The sequence below is a fragment of the Muntiacus reevesi genome, chromosome 3, assembly GCF_963930625.1.
Source record: "Muntiacus reevesi chromosome 3, mMunRee1.1, whole genome shotgun sequence".
NCBI lineage: Eukaryota > Metazoa > Chordata > Mammalia > Artiodactyla > Cervidae > Muntiacus > Muntiacus reevesi.
Window position 1 is genome coordinate 193,839,989 of NC_089251.1, and position 13,458 is coordinate 193,853,446.

A 13,458-nucleotide genomic window follows, 5' to 3' on the forward strand; every position below is an offset into this window, starting at 1 on the left:
ACCACAATGAGAAATTGAAGCATAGCAATAGAGAGTAGACCCTGCTTACCACAACTAGAGAAATCCCACGAGCAGCAATGAAGACCCAGTACAGCCAAAATAAATAATTAGTAAAAGAATGAAAATTGAAATAATGGAAGAAGAACAAAAAATTACAAATAAAAGCATAGGACGGACTTTTACCAAAGATTTTGAGTGGAAAAGTTTGCATTTCTGAAGGCAGAGAGTTCTGGAAAAAATAAGTACCCATACTGACCTCAGTCAGAAGTAATTCCTTGGGGTCACCTCTTTAGTGGGCTCAGAATCAAGACGCACCCCCCAAATCTGCCCTCCTCTTATGGGAGCCAAGGAATTAGGTCATTTCCACATGGGGCAGAACTCCTAGGTCACTTGGGTCTTACTGTTTTCCATATACTAGGTGGCACCCAAGTCAAGGGCTTGTCCCCATGTTCAGTTCGGCTAAGTTTTGGCTTATTTCTCTTCAAAAATATCTAATGTTGTGGGGATTACTAATCAAAGTGTGACTTCTTCCAACTCTCTCCCTGCAAATGTTACCTTAGCGCCATTCCGCATTTTTAATTAAATCCTTCCTTTCCTGTCAATCTGATGTAGACTGGATGGAGAGTGTTTCTGGATGACACCTCATCCCCCCAGGAAAGGAGGAGAGGGAAGCAGGTGGACTTATAAGACTCCTAGGCACTTCTAGCCCTCTGTATGGTAGGGTAAAGGTTTAGAGCAATGCATGGTTTGCCACAAGTGTAAGATTCTAGCACCAAAGCATGCAGAAGCTCGGGGGAGAGCACGCAGAGCAGATAAAGGGAAAACAAGAGTGTCTGGGTAGGGCCCGGCAGTGACCACTTCTTGTACACAAATCTGTTCTCCAAGTATCTGCTAGGAGCTGAATTGTGTTCCCTTTAAATCTGCATATTAACGTACTAACCCCCAGTTATTTCAGAATGTGACTGTATTTGGAGATAAGATCTTTAAAGAAGTAGGTTAAAATTGAGGTGATTAGGGTGTGTCCTAATCTTGGTATTAGTCACTAATATGACTGGTATGTTTATTATTTATTTATTTATTTTGTTGGCCCTGTTGTCACATGTGAGATCTTTCTAGTGGCTGCAATGTGGAATCTACTTCTCGGAGCCAGGGATCAAACCCAGGCTTCCTGCATTGGGAGCATAGAGTCATAGCCACTGGACCACCAGGAAAGTCCCTGGTGTCTTTATAAGAAGAGGAAATTTGGACACAGTCACACACAGATGAAAGATGCAGGGAGATGACAGCCATCTGTAGGCCAAGGAGAGAGGTCTCAGAAGAAACTAACCCTGCCAACTCCTTGATCTTGGACTTCTAGCCTCCAAAACTGTGAGAATATAAGTTTCTATCTTGTAAGTCATTCATCTGTAATATTTTGTTATGGCAGCCCAGGCAAACTAGTATAGAATCTATTGTATCTGGAAGCAGGTCTCCTTTCTGTAATTATATCACTTTTTTTTAAAGCAAAATATTTTTCAAACAAGAGACTTTCTGTACCTGGATACCTTTATGGAGGTCACAAAGTTAGTCAAAATATGTTTTTTAATCAAAGATGTCCACTCTGTTAATGAAGCAATACTGCCTTCATTTCCAGTTGCCCCCAATCCAGTCATAATGCTGCTAAATATTTCACAGTCACAACCTTGGGTTCTACCTTTTTCTCTGTTCCAGTGTACTAAGAAAACATTCCAAAGACTATCCATTTTTTCTAAATGCTTTGAAAGGGTTTGAATAATATTATGTTGGCTGGTTGTTTAGTTTCATCTGACACAGTGATGACCTATTGCTGTTCTGTTCTTCAGTAGATGCCTGCAAATTGAGAAACTATCTTTCCTGTGTAGCCTAAGAGAGCCATAATGTTTTCGTAAAAAACATTACAAAATTTATGGGACCCTGGCTCCACTACCTAGAACATAATATCTTCAAGAGAACAGCATCTTTCCAACAACGGAGAAAAAACTATTTTCAAGGACTCCAGACATATTGCAGTTTCACAGATGTACTCTTCATTGGACATGACTGGAAATTTTCTCTTTTCTTTCATGCATGAGAATAATGTAGACCTATGGTTAATGAGATTCCATATTCAAAATGTGTTGGGTTTCTTTGTGCGTTTAAATGAACATGATTCATATGTATGACTTACCATAACAGCATTAGGCACTTAACAAGCTTGGGGCAGCAGAGCTGCTAGAGGCATGGTCAGCAGGGGAACCAAATCCAAATCAGAATAAGTATCTATTCCCAAGGGGGTTAAATCACTACTATGTTTGATTTGTAATGCCTGACTGCCCAGGTGCCTGACTACCTCCGGGTGCCTGACTGTCTGCCCCCAAGTGCAGGGGGCTAAGGATTTTGTGACTTGATAAATTGGGCCTCAGTAATAGCATTAAGGGCTTCCCTGGCTGCTCAGACAGAAAAAGAATCTGCCTGCAATGCAGAAGACCTGGGTTCGATCCCTGGGTTGGGAAGATCCCCTGGAGAAGGGAATGGCTACCCACTCCAGTATTCTTGCCTGGAGAATTCCAGGGACAGAGGAACCTTGTGGGCTGTACTCCATGGGGTCACAAAGAGTCAGACAACTGAGTGACTAACTCTTCACTTCAACGGCAATAAATATGTCAACCTTGGGAAGAGGAAGTCCATGTGATTCAGATGGGCTCAATTTAATTTATGAATCCATTGGACAGGTACTGGAGTGACTGGGAGGGAGGCTGACTGACATCCACGGAACAGGTCATCTTGTTCACCAGGTTATGGAGCGTCTTCTCCATTCTGAAGATTCTCAAGGTGAATAAATACCCTCATAATCTAGACCCATTTTAAGAGGGTCTTACATCCACCTACATACCTCTTCTCAATCTTTCTTGTCATCAATTTTCTTATCTTGTCCCTTCCAAGTCCCTGACCATAGAGTTAAGAGTTTACCACTTTTTGTGTGTCCCTGGGGGGGCCTTACCTCAGAACATCTTCCCTAACAAGGAGAGTGGAGAACAAGCTGTGGTATTGAGTTCTGCCCAATAGAAGGATTTCCCTTCTCTGTAGTCTGTCAGGGACACTCTAATACATGATACATAGTACACTGCTGGCCACTACCAATGTCCTGTGCTGAGTACTCTGTAAAAAGTTGAAATGTTTCCTCTCCTGGCTCACCGATCATAGGAAACTCTCGTGAGGTCATTGGCGTTGGCTGAGGGATGGATGGCATGTGATGAGAGTGGACATATTAGGAATGTAAACAGTTAGCTCATGCAACTTCCACACATATTCAGACTTGCACCTGGTCTTATAGGACTAGTTCCACTTGATGGGTGAAGTGCCCTCTGTGTTAGGGTTTGAGGTCAGCTGGGGATGTATGATCACCAAGTATTTCATGGTTAAGTGTTGTTGTACTCTGCTGGAGTCTAGGAGCAATCCCAGTGCTAGACCCCAAAAGAGCTATTTGCCAAATTCGACATGCTTTCTAAATGATACTCTCTTTATTAGGATAAAGTTAGCTGGTTGTAATTGTACTTGTAGACTTGTTGTATGTTTGTTTCTATCACACCAGAGTATCTCAGACCAAAGGCCACCAGCCCCATTCTTCACTTTGCTCTAACTAGTCAAATAGGAGCTTTTTTCATGCATCAATTTTTTCCCCATCTGCCTCCCATCCCAATTTAAAAAATTTAAAAAGAAGAAGAAAAAAATGAAGGATGGAGTGTTACACAGTCCTTTAGGAAAATTTTCTATATTGGGTCCTGAATCCCATAAAACTGCCATGTAACTTTTATCCTTCTCATGGGAAGCATATGAGATTAACAGACTGTGACAATGGTCTTTTATTTTTCCATAATATTTTAATTTCTATCTGTTAAAAGGCTTTCAAGACCAAAGAAAGCAACTTAAAGAAAGTAATTTATGTTATAAAACTTTTATTTGGTCTAACATTTGATCATGTTCTTTTGAGTTCAATGGCTTAACCTGGGGAGATATAGGAGTGACAATTCACAGCTTTTTATTATGGAAAATTTCAAACATACATAAAGCAGAGAGAATAGTATAATAAGCCTCGATGCACCTATCTTCCAGCTTCAACAGTAGTCAACATTCTATTCTTGTTATTTAGACTGTATCCTTCCTACGACTAGTTTTTTTTTCTTTTGTTGGAGTATTCTAAAACAATCCAAGACAGCATACAGTTCCACTTTGTAAATTCTTCAGTAATATATACTAACTTTTTAAACATAACATAATCACAATTTCATTATCATTCCCCCCAACACCAACAATTAACTCCTTAATATCATCTAATAATCAGTCCATGTTCAGTTTTTCCCAATGGTCTCAAAATGCCTTTTTATAGTCGGTTTATTTAAATCAGGATCTAAACAAGATGTACATATTGCATTTGGTTGATAGGTCTGTTAAGTCTGTCTCTCTCATTTTCTAAGTTAAATGCAGTCTTTTCTATTGAAGTAATTTGTGTTTTTTTCTAGTTCCCAAAATATGCATCAGGTTTCTAAATAGAAGGAAAAAGCCTTAGCCAAAGAGCCACATATTATTCAGACTAGTCTAAGAAAACTAATAAATTGAGTAAATGAGCTTGAATAGATTAAAAGCGCACATCAGAATAGAATTGCGGGCCTTCCCTGGTGACCCAGCGGTGAGGAGTCTGCCTGCCAATGCAGGAGGCATGGATGGGATCCCTCGTCCAGGAGGGTGCCACATGCCACAGAGCGACTGGGCCCCTGTGCTGCAACCATGGAGCCTGGGCACTGGAGCCCAGGCAGAGCAACTACTGAGCCCACGCGCTGCAACTGCTGAGGTCGGCGCCCTGGAGCCCCTGCTGGGCAGGGGGAGGGGCCGCCACAAGCCTGCGCCCAGCAACTGGAGGTGGCACCCTGCCCCCTCAGCGAAACTAGAGAAAAGCCTGCGCAGCAGCGAAGACCCAGCACAGCCAGAGATAGATAGAACAGAATTGTCCCTTTTGGTCAGAATCATACGACAAAAGGCAAAAATCTGCCAAGCTTAAGGCCAATTAGTGTATTTATATATACACACAGCACTGTATTTTTCCCATTTTGCATTTATCTTGATATTGCATAAAGTGCATTTCCAAGCTAAAATACAAGCTTCCTGGGACTTCCCTGGAAGTCCAGTGGTTAAGATTCTGCACTTCCAATGCAGGGGGCATAGGTCCGATCTACGTCAGGGAACTAAGATCCCACAGGCTGTGCAGCCAAATAAATAAATAATAAAATAAATACAAGCTTCCTAATAAAAAAAAATGGCATATGAATTTCCCTTTATTTTTAAATCTTCCTTATATCTATTAATGGTATTTTGTTTTTGCTCTCACTTCGTATAGGACATTGCTGCAACAATCATATGACTCTAAGGCAAAAAGTTTGGGCACAAAGCCTGACAACCTTCAGCATGATGGCCGTAGTAAGGAAATATTGCTTTTTTCTTTGTGGTTAAGTTTGTTTTTTAATTGTGTGTATGTTTTCCTATATCAAAAGTATAAAACAAGGTACATGCAGGGAGATACATCCATATCCTTTTCTTTATAGATAATCATTTTAGTTTTTGGCTTATGGACTTTAAAATTTTGTATATATATGTGTGTGTGTGTGTGTGTATACACATACTTTTTCCATTCTTATACAAAAAGTATAATACTATACATACATGCATGTTGGTTTTTTGCACTTTTATCCTAGAGGTCACTCTTTAGCAATATGTAGAAATAGTCTTCTTTTTACAATTGATGAATACCTCATTGCATGTATTTACCATTGTTTATTCACCTGTCCTCTATAGATAGACATGTGAGCTGTTGATACTCTTATATTATTATATTGCACCATTTCTCATCTGCATCAGCAGTACATGAAAGTACCTGTTTCTGCACAGTCTCACCAGCTTAGTGTGTTATTAAGTTTGAGATTTTTGCAAATCTGATAGATAAGTAGTGTTATCTTATTTTCATATTAATGTACATTTATCTTACTATACAAGTAGCAAATCAAAGTTAAGCATCTTTTCATATACTTAAGAGCTATTTCCATTTACTTTTCTTTAATTTTTGCATTTATTACTGGATTGTTAGACCCAGATTTGAATTTCTTTTCAATATTTAGGAAAATTTTACATATTAGGGATATTGACCTTCTGTGATATTAGCTACAATTTTTTCTTGGTTTTTATTTAACTTTGACATTGCTTATGGTATTTCAGGCATGTAATTTTTTAATTTTTGAAAATTTCAGGTAGATAAATTTACCCATCTTTTTTGTTAGTGAATCCAGATATGGAATCACAGGAATGTCCTCCGCATTTCTAAGTTCTAAAAATTGACCTATGTTTTCCTCTAGTATTTGTATGACTTTCTATTTTTACATTTAGATATCTGACTCACTTGGAATTCATCCAAATGCAAGCCATGAAGACTGGATCCAACTTTATCTTTATCCACTTGGCCAAGTTGTTCAGTTGTTCCAGCACCACTTGTTTATCAAACAATAAATGTCTGTATACCTTTGGAATCTATCTTTAGATTTTATATCCTGTTCAATTAACTATAAATCTATTTATGCACCAATATCACGTTTTAATAAAAGAGTTTTTTTAAAAAAACAAAAACTAAAGAAAGAAAAGAAAGTGAAGTCGCTCAGCCATGTCCAACTCTTTGTGACTGCATGAACTATAACCCACCAGGCTCCTCAGTCCACGGAATTTTCCAGGCAAAAATACTGGAGTGGGTTACTATTTCCTTCTCCAGAGGGTCTTCCTGACCCAGGGATCAAACCCGAGTCTCCCACATTGAAGGTAGAAGCTTTACCTTCTCAGCCACCAGGTTGGTATTATCTTGAGACTTTTATATCCTGTTCAATTAACTACATGCCTATTTATGCACCAATACCATGTTTTAGTAAGAGAGTTTTTTTAAAAACTAGAGTTGATTTACAATGTTGTATTTGTTTCTCATGTACAGCAAAGTGATTCATGTAATACATAAATATATATACTATAAGAATAAATATATTCTTTCTGATTATCATTTATTAAAGTATACTGAATATAATTCTCTGTGCTACCGTGAGACCTTTTTGTTTACTTATTTGATACATTGCAGTTTGTATCTGCTTTTCCCAAATTCTTAATCTATCCCTACCCCATCCCCTTTCCCTTTTGGTCACCTTAAGTTTGTTTTCTATATCTGTGAGTCTGTATGTTCGTGTTTTTTTTGGCTCTACTGGGTCTTTGCTGCTGCGTATGGGCTTTCTCTAGTTGAGAGATTGGGCGCTACTCTGGAGTTGTGGAGCATGAGATTCTCATTGCAGTAGCTTCTCATTGAAGAGCATGGCCGGCTCTAGGCACATCTAGCTCTAGTCAGGTTGCTGCAAATGGTATTGTTTCATTCAATAACAGAGTTTTAATAAATGTTTCAACGTGAAGTAGGGCTAGTCTCCCATTTCTTTTCTTTTTTGGGGAGATTTCTGGTTAGTCTTGTATTTATTTTCCAAAATAATATATAATCAAATTGTCTGGCACCAGAAAAAAAAAATAATAACCTGAAGATAATTCCCTGGTAGCTCAGCTGGTAAAGAATCCGCCTGCAATGCAGGAGGCCATGGTTTGATTCCTGGGTCAGGAAGTTCCCTTGAAGATGGGGTAGACTCCCCACTCCAATATTCTTGGGCTCCCCTAGTAGCCAGATGGGAAAGAGTCTGCCTGCAATGCAGGAGACCTGGGTTCAATCTATGGGTTCGGAAGATTCCCTGGAGGAGGGCATGCCAACCCATTCCAGTATTCTTGCCTGGAGAATTCCCATGGACTGAGGAGCCTGGCGGGCTATGGTCTGTGGGGTCTCAAAGAGTCAGACCCCACTAAGCACAGCATAAAAGAGAATTTTATTGGGATCACAAATTGTAACTTGTAGAGTATTGATATCTTTCTGATATTGAGTCTCCTGATCAATAATATGGTATGTTTTCTCCTTTGTTCAAATCTATTTTTTGTCCTATAGGAACATAGTTTCTCTCATGTAGGTTTTATGCAATTCTCATTAAATTTGTGCCTGTATTTTATTTCATTTTGCTTTTGCTGTTGTAAATGGAATCAGCACTCTCCTCTTCCTTTATTTCTTACAAGTGATTACTATTTCTTCCAACTGGTTACAAAGCTCTTTATTTCTATATGCTAATTTTATAACATACTACTTGACAAAATACATTTATTCTTCATAGGAGGTTTTCCAATTATTATAAGTTTCCTAGAATTATATCATTTGCACATGAACATATATTTACCTCTTCTTTTTCCATTCTTACGTTTCTAATTGTTTTCTCTTTTGTTAAAATAGTGGGCATCCTTGTCTTCTTTATGACTTTTGTGATGACTTCCAACACTATTTGTCTGATACCAGCTGTATGCCTTACAATTCAATTCAATTCTGACACCAACTACCCACAGTTAGTGAAGATTCCACAGGTTAAGGCTCTCAGTCCCCCAAGGCTGCCACCACATCAGGTCCTCCGTGTCCCCAACCCACCCACACTTCTGTCCGGCTGCATACAAATTTGGGACTTCCCACAACATCCTCAAGTTGTGGAAAATTCACTAGACCTACTCACAGAACTCAGGAAAGTGCTATATTTACAATTACCACTTTATTATGAAGGATATTTATGCACAGCCAGAGGAAGAGATACTACCCTCCTAGCCTATTAAGATGTTTCCCAGCTGGGGAAGCTCACTTAGCATCCCGGCCCTGAGTTTTTAAATCATCAGTTTGGTTGATTTGATTGAACTCAATCTCTAGTTCCTCTCCACTTCTTGAGGTTGAGGGTGGGGCTGAGAGTTCCAATGCTCTAAGCAGGTGGTTTGGTTCTTCTGGCTCCAGCCTTCATCCTGAAGCTACTAAACCCCTCTCTGCTTTGAATCATCACCAAGAAGCCCCTCATTAGCATAAACTCAAGTATTGGAGAAGGGAATGGCAAGCCACTTCAATACTCTTGCCTTGGGAACCCCATGAATAGTATGATAAGGCAAAAAGATAGGATGCTGAAAGATGAACTCCCCAGGTCAGTAGGTGTCCAATATGCTACTGGAGACCAGTGGATAAATAACTACAGAAAGAATGAAGGGATGGAGACAAAGCAAAAACAACACCCAGTTGTGGATATGACTGGTGATAGAAATAAGGTCCGATGGTGTAAAGAGCAATATTGCATAGGAACCTGGAATGTTAGGTCCACAAATCAAGGAAAATTGGAAGTGATCAAACAGGAGATGGCATGAGTGAACGTCAACATTCTAGGAGCCAGTGAATTAAAATGTACTGGAATGGGTGCATTTAACTCAGATGTCCATTATATCTACTACTGTGGTCAAGAATCCCTTAGAAGAAATGGAGTAGCAATCATTGTCAACAAAAGAGGCCAAAATGCAGTACTTGGATGCAATCTCAAAAATGACAGAATGATTTCTGTTCATTTCTAAGGCAAACCATTCAACATCACAGTAATCCAAGTCTATGCCCCAACCAGTAATGCTGAAGAAGCTGAAGTTGAACAGCTCTATGAAGACCTACAGGACTTTTTAGAATGAACACCCAAAACGATGTCCTTTTCATTGTAAGGGAGTGGAAAGCAAAGGTAGGAAGTCAAGAAACACATGGAGTAACAGGTAAATTTGACCTTGGAGTACAAGAATGAAGCAGGGCAAAGGCTAATAGAGTTTTGCCGAGAGAACGCACTGGTCATAGCAAACACGCTCTTCCAAGAACACAAGAGAAGACTCTACACATGGACATCACCAATGGCCAACACAAAAATCAGATTGGTTATATTCTTTGCAGTCAAAGATGGAGAAGCTCTATACAGTCAGCAAAAACAAGACCGGGAGCTGACTGTGGCTCAGATCATGAACTCCTTATTGCCAAATTCGGACTCAAATTGAAGAAAGTAGGGAAAACCTCTAGACCATTCAGTTATGACCTAAATCAAATCCCTTATGACTATATACAGTGGAAGTGAGAAATAGATTTAAGGGACCAGATCTGATAGAGTGCCTAATGAACTATGGACAGAGGTTCATGACATTGTACAGGAGACAGGGTTCAAGAGCACCCCCAAGAAAAAGAGATGCAAAAAAGCAAAATGGCTGTCTGAGGAGGCCTTACAAATAGCTGTGAAAAGAAGAGAAGCAAAAAGTAAAGGAAAAAGAAAAGACATACCCATCTGAATGCAGAGTTCCAAAGAATAGCAAGGAGAGTTAAGAAAGCCTTCCTCAGCAATCAATGCAAAGAAATAGAGGAAAACATAGAAATCTCTTCATGAAAATTAGAGATACCAAGGGAACAATTTCACGCAAAAATGGGCTCAATAAAGGACAGAAATGGAAGGGACCTCACAGAAGCAGAAGATACTAAGAAGAGGTGGCAAAAATACAAGGAAGAACTGTACAAAAAAGATCTTCATGACATGATCCAGATAATCATGATGGTGTGACCGCTCACCTAGAGACAGATATCCTGGAATGTGAAGTCAAGTGGGCCTTAGGAAGCATCACTAGGAACAAAGCTAGTGGAGGTGAAAGAATTCCAGTTGAGTTATTTCAAATCCTAAAAGATGATGTTGTGAAAGTGCTGCACTTAATATGTCAGCAAATTTGGAAAACTCAGCAGTGGCCACAGGCCTGGAAAAGGTCAATTTTTATTCCAATCCAAAAGAAAGGCAATGCCAAAGAATGCTCAAACTACTGCACAATTGCACTCATCTCACATGCTAGTAAAATAATACTCAAAATTATCCAAACCTGGCTTCAGCAATACGTGAACTGTGAACTTCCAGATGGTCAAGCTGGTTTTAGAAAAGGCAGAGGAACCAGAGATCAAATTGTCAACATCTGCTGGATCATTGAAAAAGCAAGAGAGTTCCAGAAAAAAACATCTATTTCTGCTTTATTGACTCTGCCAAAGCCTTTGACTGTGTGGATCACAATAAGCTGTGGAAAATTCTGAAAGAGACGGGAATACCAGACCACCTGATCTGCCTCTTGAGAAACCTGTATGCAGGTCAGGAAGCAACAGTTAGAACTGGACATGGAATAACAGACTGCTTCCAAACAGGAAAAGGAGTACATCAAGGCTGTATATTGTCACCCTGCTTATTGAACTTGTATGCAGATTACATCATGAGACATGCTGGGCTGGAAGAAGCACAAGATGGAATTGAGATCGCCAGGAGAAATATCAATAACCTCAGATATGAAGATGATACCATCCTTATGGCAGAAAGTGAAGAGGAACTAAAAAACCTCTTGATGAAAGTGAAAGAGGAGAGTGAAAAAGTTGGCTTAAAGCTCAACATTCAGAAAACTAAGATCATGGCATCTGGTCCCATCACTTCATGAGAAATAGATGGGGAAACAGTGGAAACAGTGTCAGACTTTATTTTTGGGGGGGCTCCAGAATCACTGCAGATGTTGATTGCAGCCATGAAATTAAAAGACGCTTACTCCTTGGAAGGAAACTTATGACCAACCTAGACAACATATTAAAAAGCAGAGACATTACTTTGTCATCAAAGATCCATCTCGTCAAGACTATGATTTTTCCAGTAGTCATGGATGGATATGAGAGTTGGACTATAAAGAAAGCTGAGTGCTGAAGAATTGGTGCTTTTGAACTGTGGTATTGGAGAAGACTTTTGAGGGTCCCTTGGACTGCAGGGAGATCCAACCAGACAATCCTAAATGAGATCAGTCCTGGGTATTCACTGGCAGGACTGATGTTGAAGCTGAAACTCTGATACTTTGGCCACCTGATGTGTGAGGGGCTGACTCATTTGTAAAGACCCTAATGCTGGGCAAGATTGAGGGCAGGAGGAGAAGGGGACGACAAAGAATGAGATGGTTAGATGGCATCACCGACTTATGGACATGAGTTTGAGTAAACTCCAGGAGTTGGTGATGGACAGGAAGGCTTGGCCTGCTGTGGTTCATGGGGTCTAAAAGAGTCAGACACGACTTAGTGACTGAACTGACTGACTGACTGACAAATGGGCAGTAAATGTAGAGAAAGATAAATTCAACTGATGGTGAAAAAAATAACTCAAAACAATGAGTTTTGTTTTTGTTTGCTACATTGGCAAAATTATTTTTTTAATGATTCTAAATCTTGACCCAGATGGGCTGAATACTGAGCTCTTGTGCAGTAGTGGTGAAAATATAGATTACTATTAAGCCTTATAAAACAAATAATATGGCACTATGGGTTAAGAATCTTCAAGTGCTCATTCCTTTTCACCCCACATCCCCTATTTTAAAAATTCTGCTTGAAGAAATAATAGAAATACAAAAACATATATAGAATCATTTTCACATCAGCATTTTAAAACCTAGAAACAGCCTTCTATGTACATCTAAGAAAAAAGAGTGAATAGATTGTGGAATGGTTATCTAAGAAGACTAATAAAAACTTATAGTGTAGATGAGCATTTGATTATGTGAGGAAATGTTAATGTAATGGTAAGTGAGAAATACATTTTAAGCAGGGCCACAAAGGTAGATAGATTTTATGATCTCATTTTCATTCTTAAATCTGTTCTTATGCTATATATATATATTTTAGTTATATGTATTTTAGCTATATATATATTTATCTACAAACAGATACCACCACTGGGTCGGAGGCGGGGGGTGTGGATAGTCATTAGTCCAGATCATGAGGCATCTGGTAGGATGATGGGACCAACTCACTTCAGCCAAGCTTCTCAAAGCAGGATTTCCATCTCCTGGGACAGGAGGTGGAGTATATGAAGAGAGTATACGTGCTGAGAGTATACGGAGCCAATGTACCAGCCTTGAGCTGGAACTTTACATTAGCCAATGGTAAGCAATTTGTGCCATTATTTTTATATTAAAAGTGTAAGGTTGTTGCTGAGCTGTGAAAGACGCCGGGATTTTTGGCCTCCAGAGGAGGGGAATTCAATCTGGGGCCAGTGATGAGACTTGATCACTCAGAGCTTTTGGGTGATAAAGTTTTAATAAAATATAAAAGAGACAGAAAACTTCTGACATAGACATCAGAAGGCGGCAGAAAGAGTGCCCCCCGCTAGTCTTTAGTGGGATGTTATATAACTACTAGTAGGCTGATAATTTGAGAAAGGGAATGTCTCAAAACTCAGAGGGGCACCAGGCCCCTCACCCACAACATGCATTTTGAGATAACATTGACACAAGGTGAGTCATCCTGGGCCATAAAATGGTTGACATGATTCTTGAAAGGCAGGTTTCCAAGTAAACATATAGTTTCATTAACATAGATTAGAACAGTGTAAGAGTAAAACATACCGGTTTGTTGAGACCTTATCCATTCTGAGTCTTAAGCAGAACCAACTTGAAGAAAGACAGAGTCTAGGGTAAATA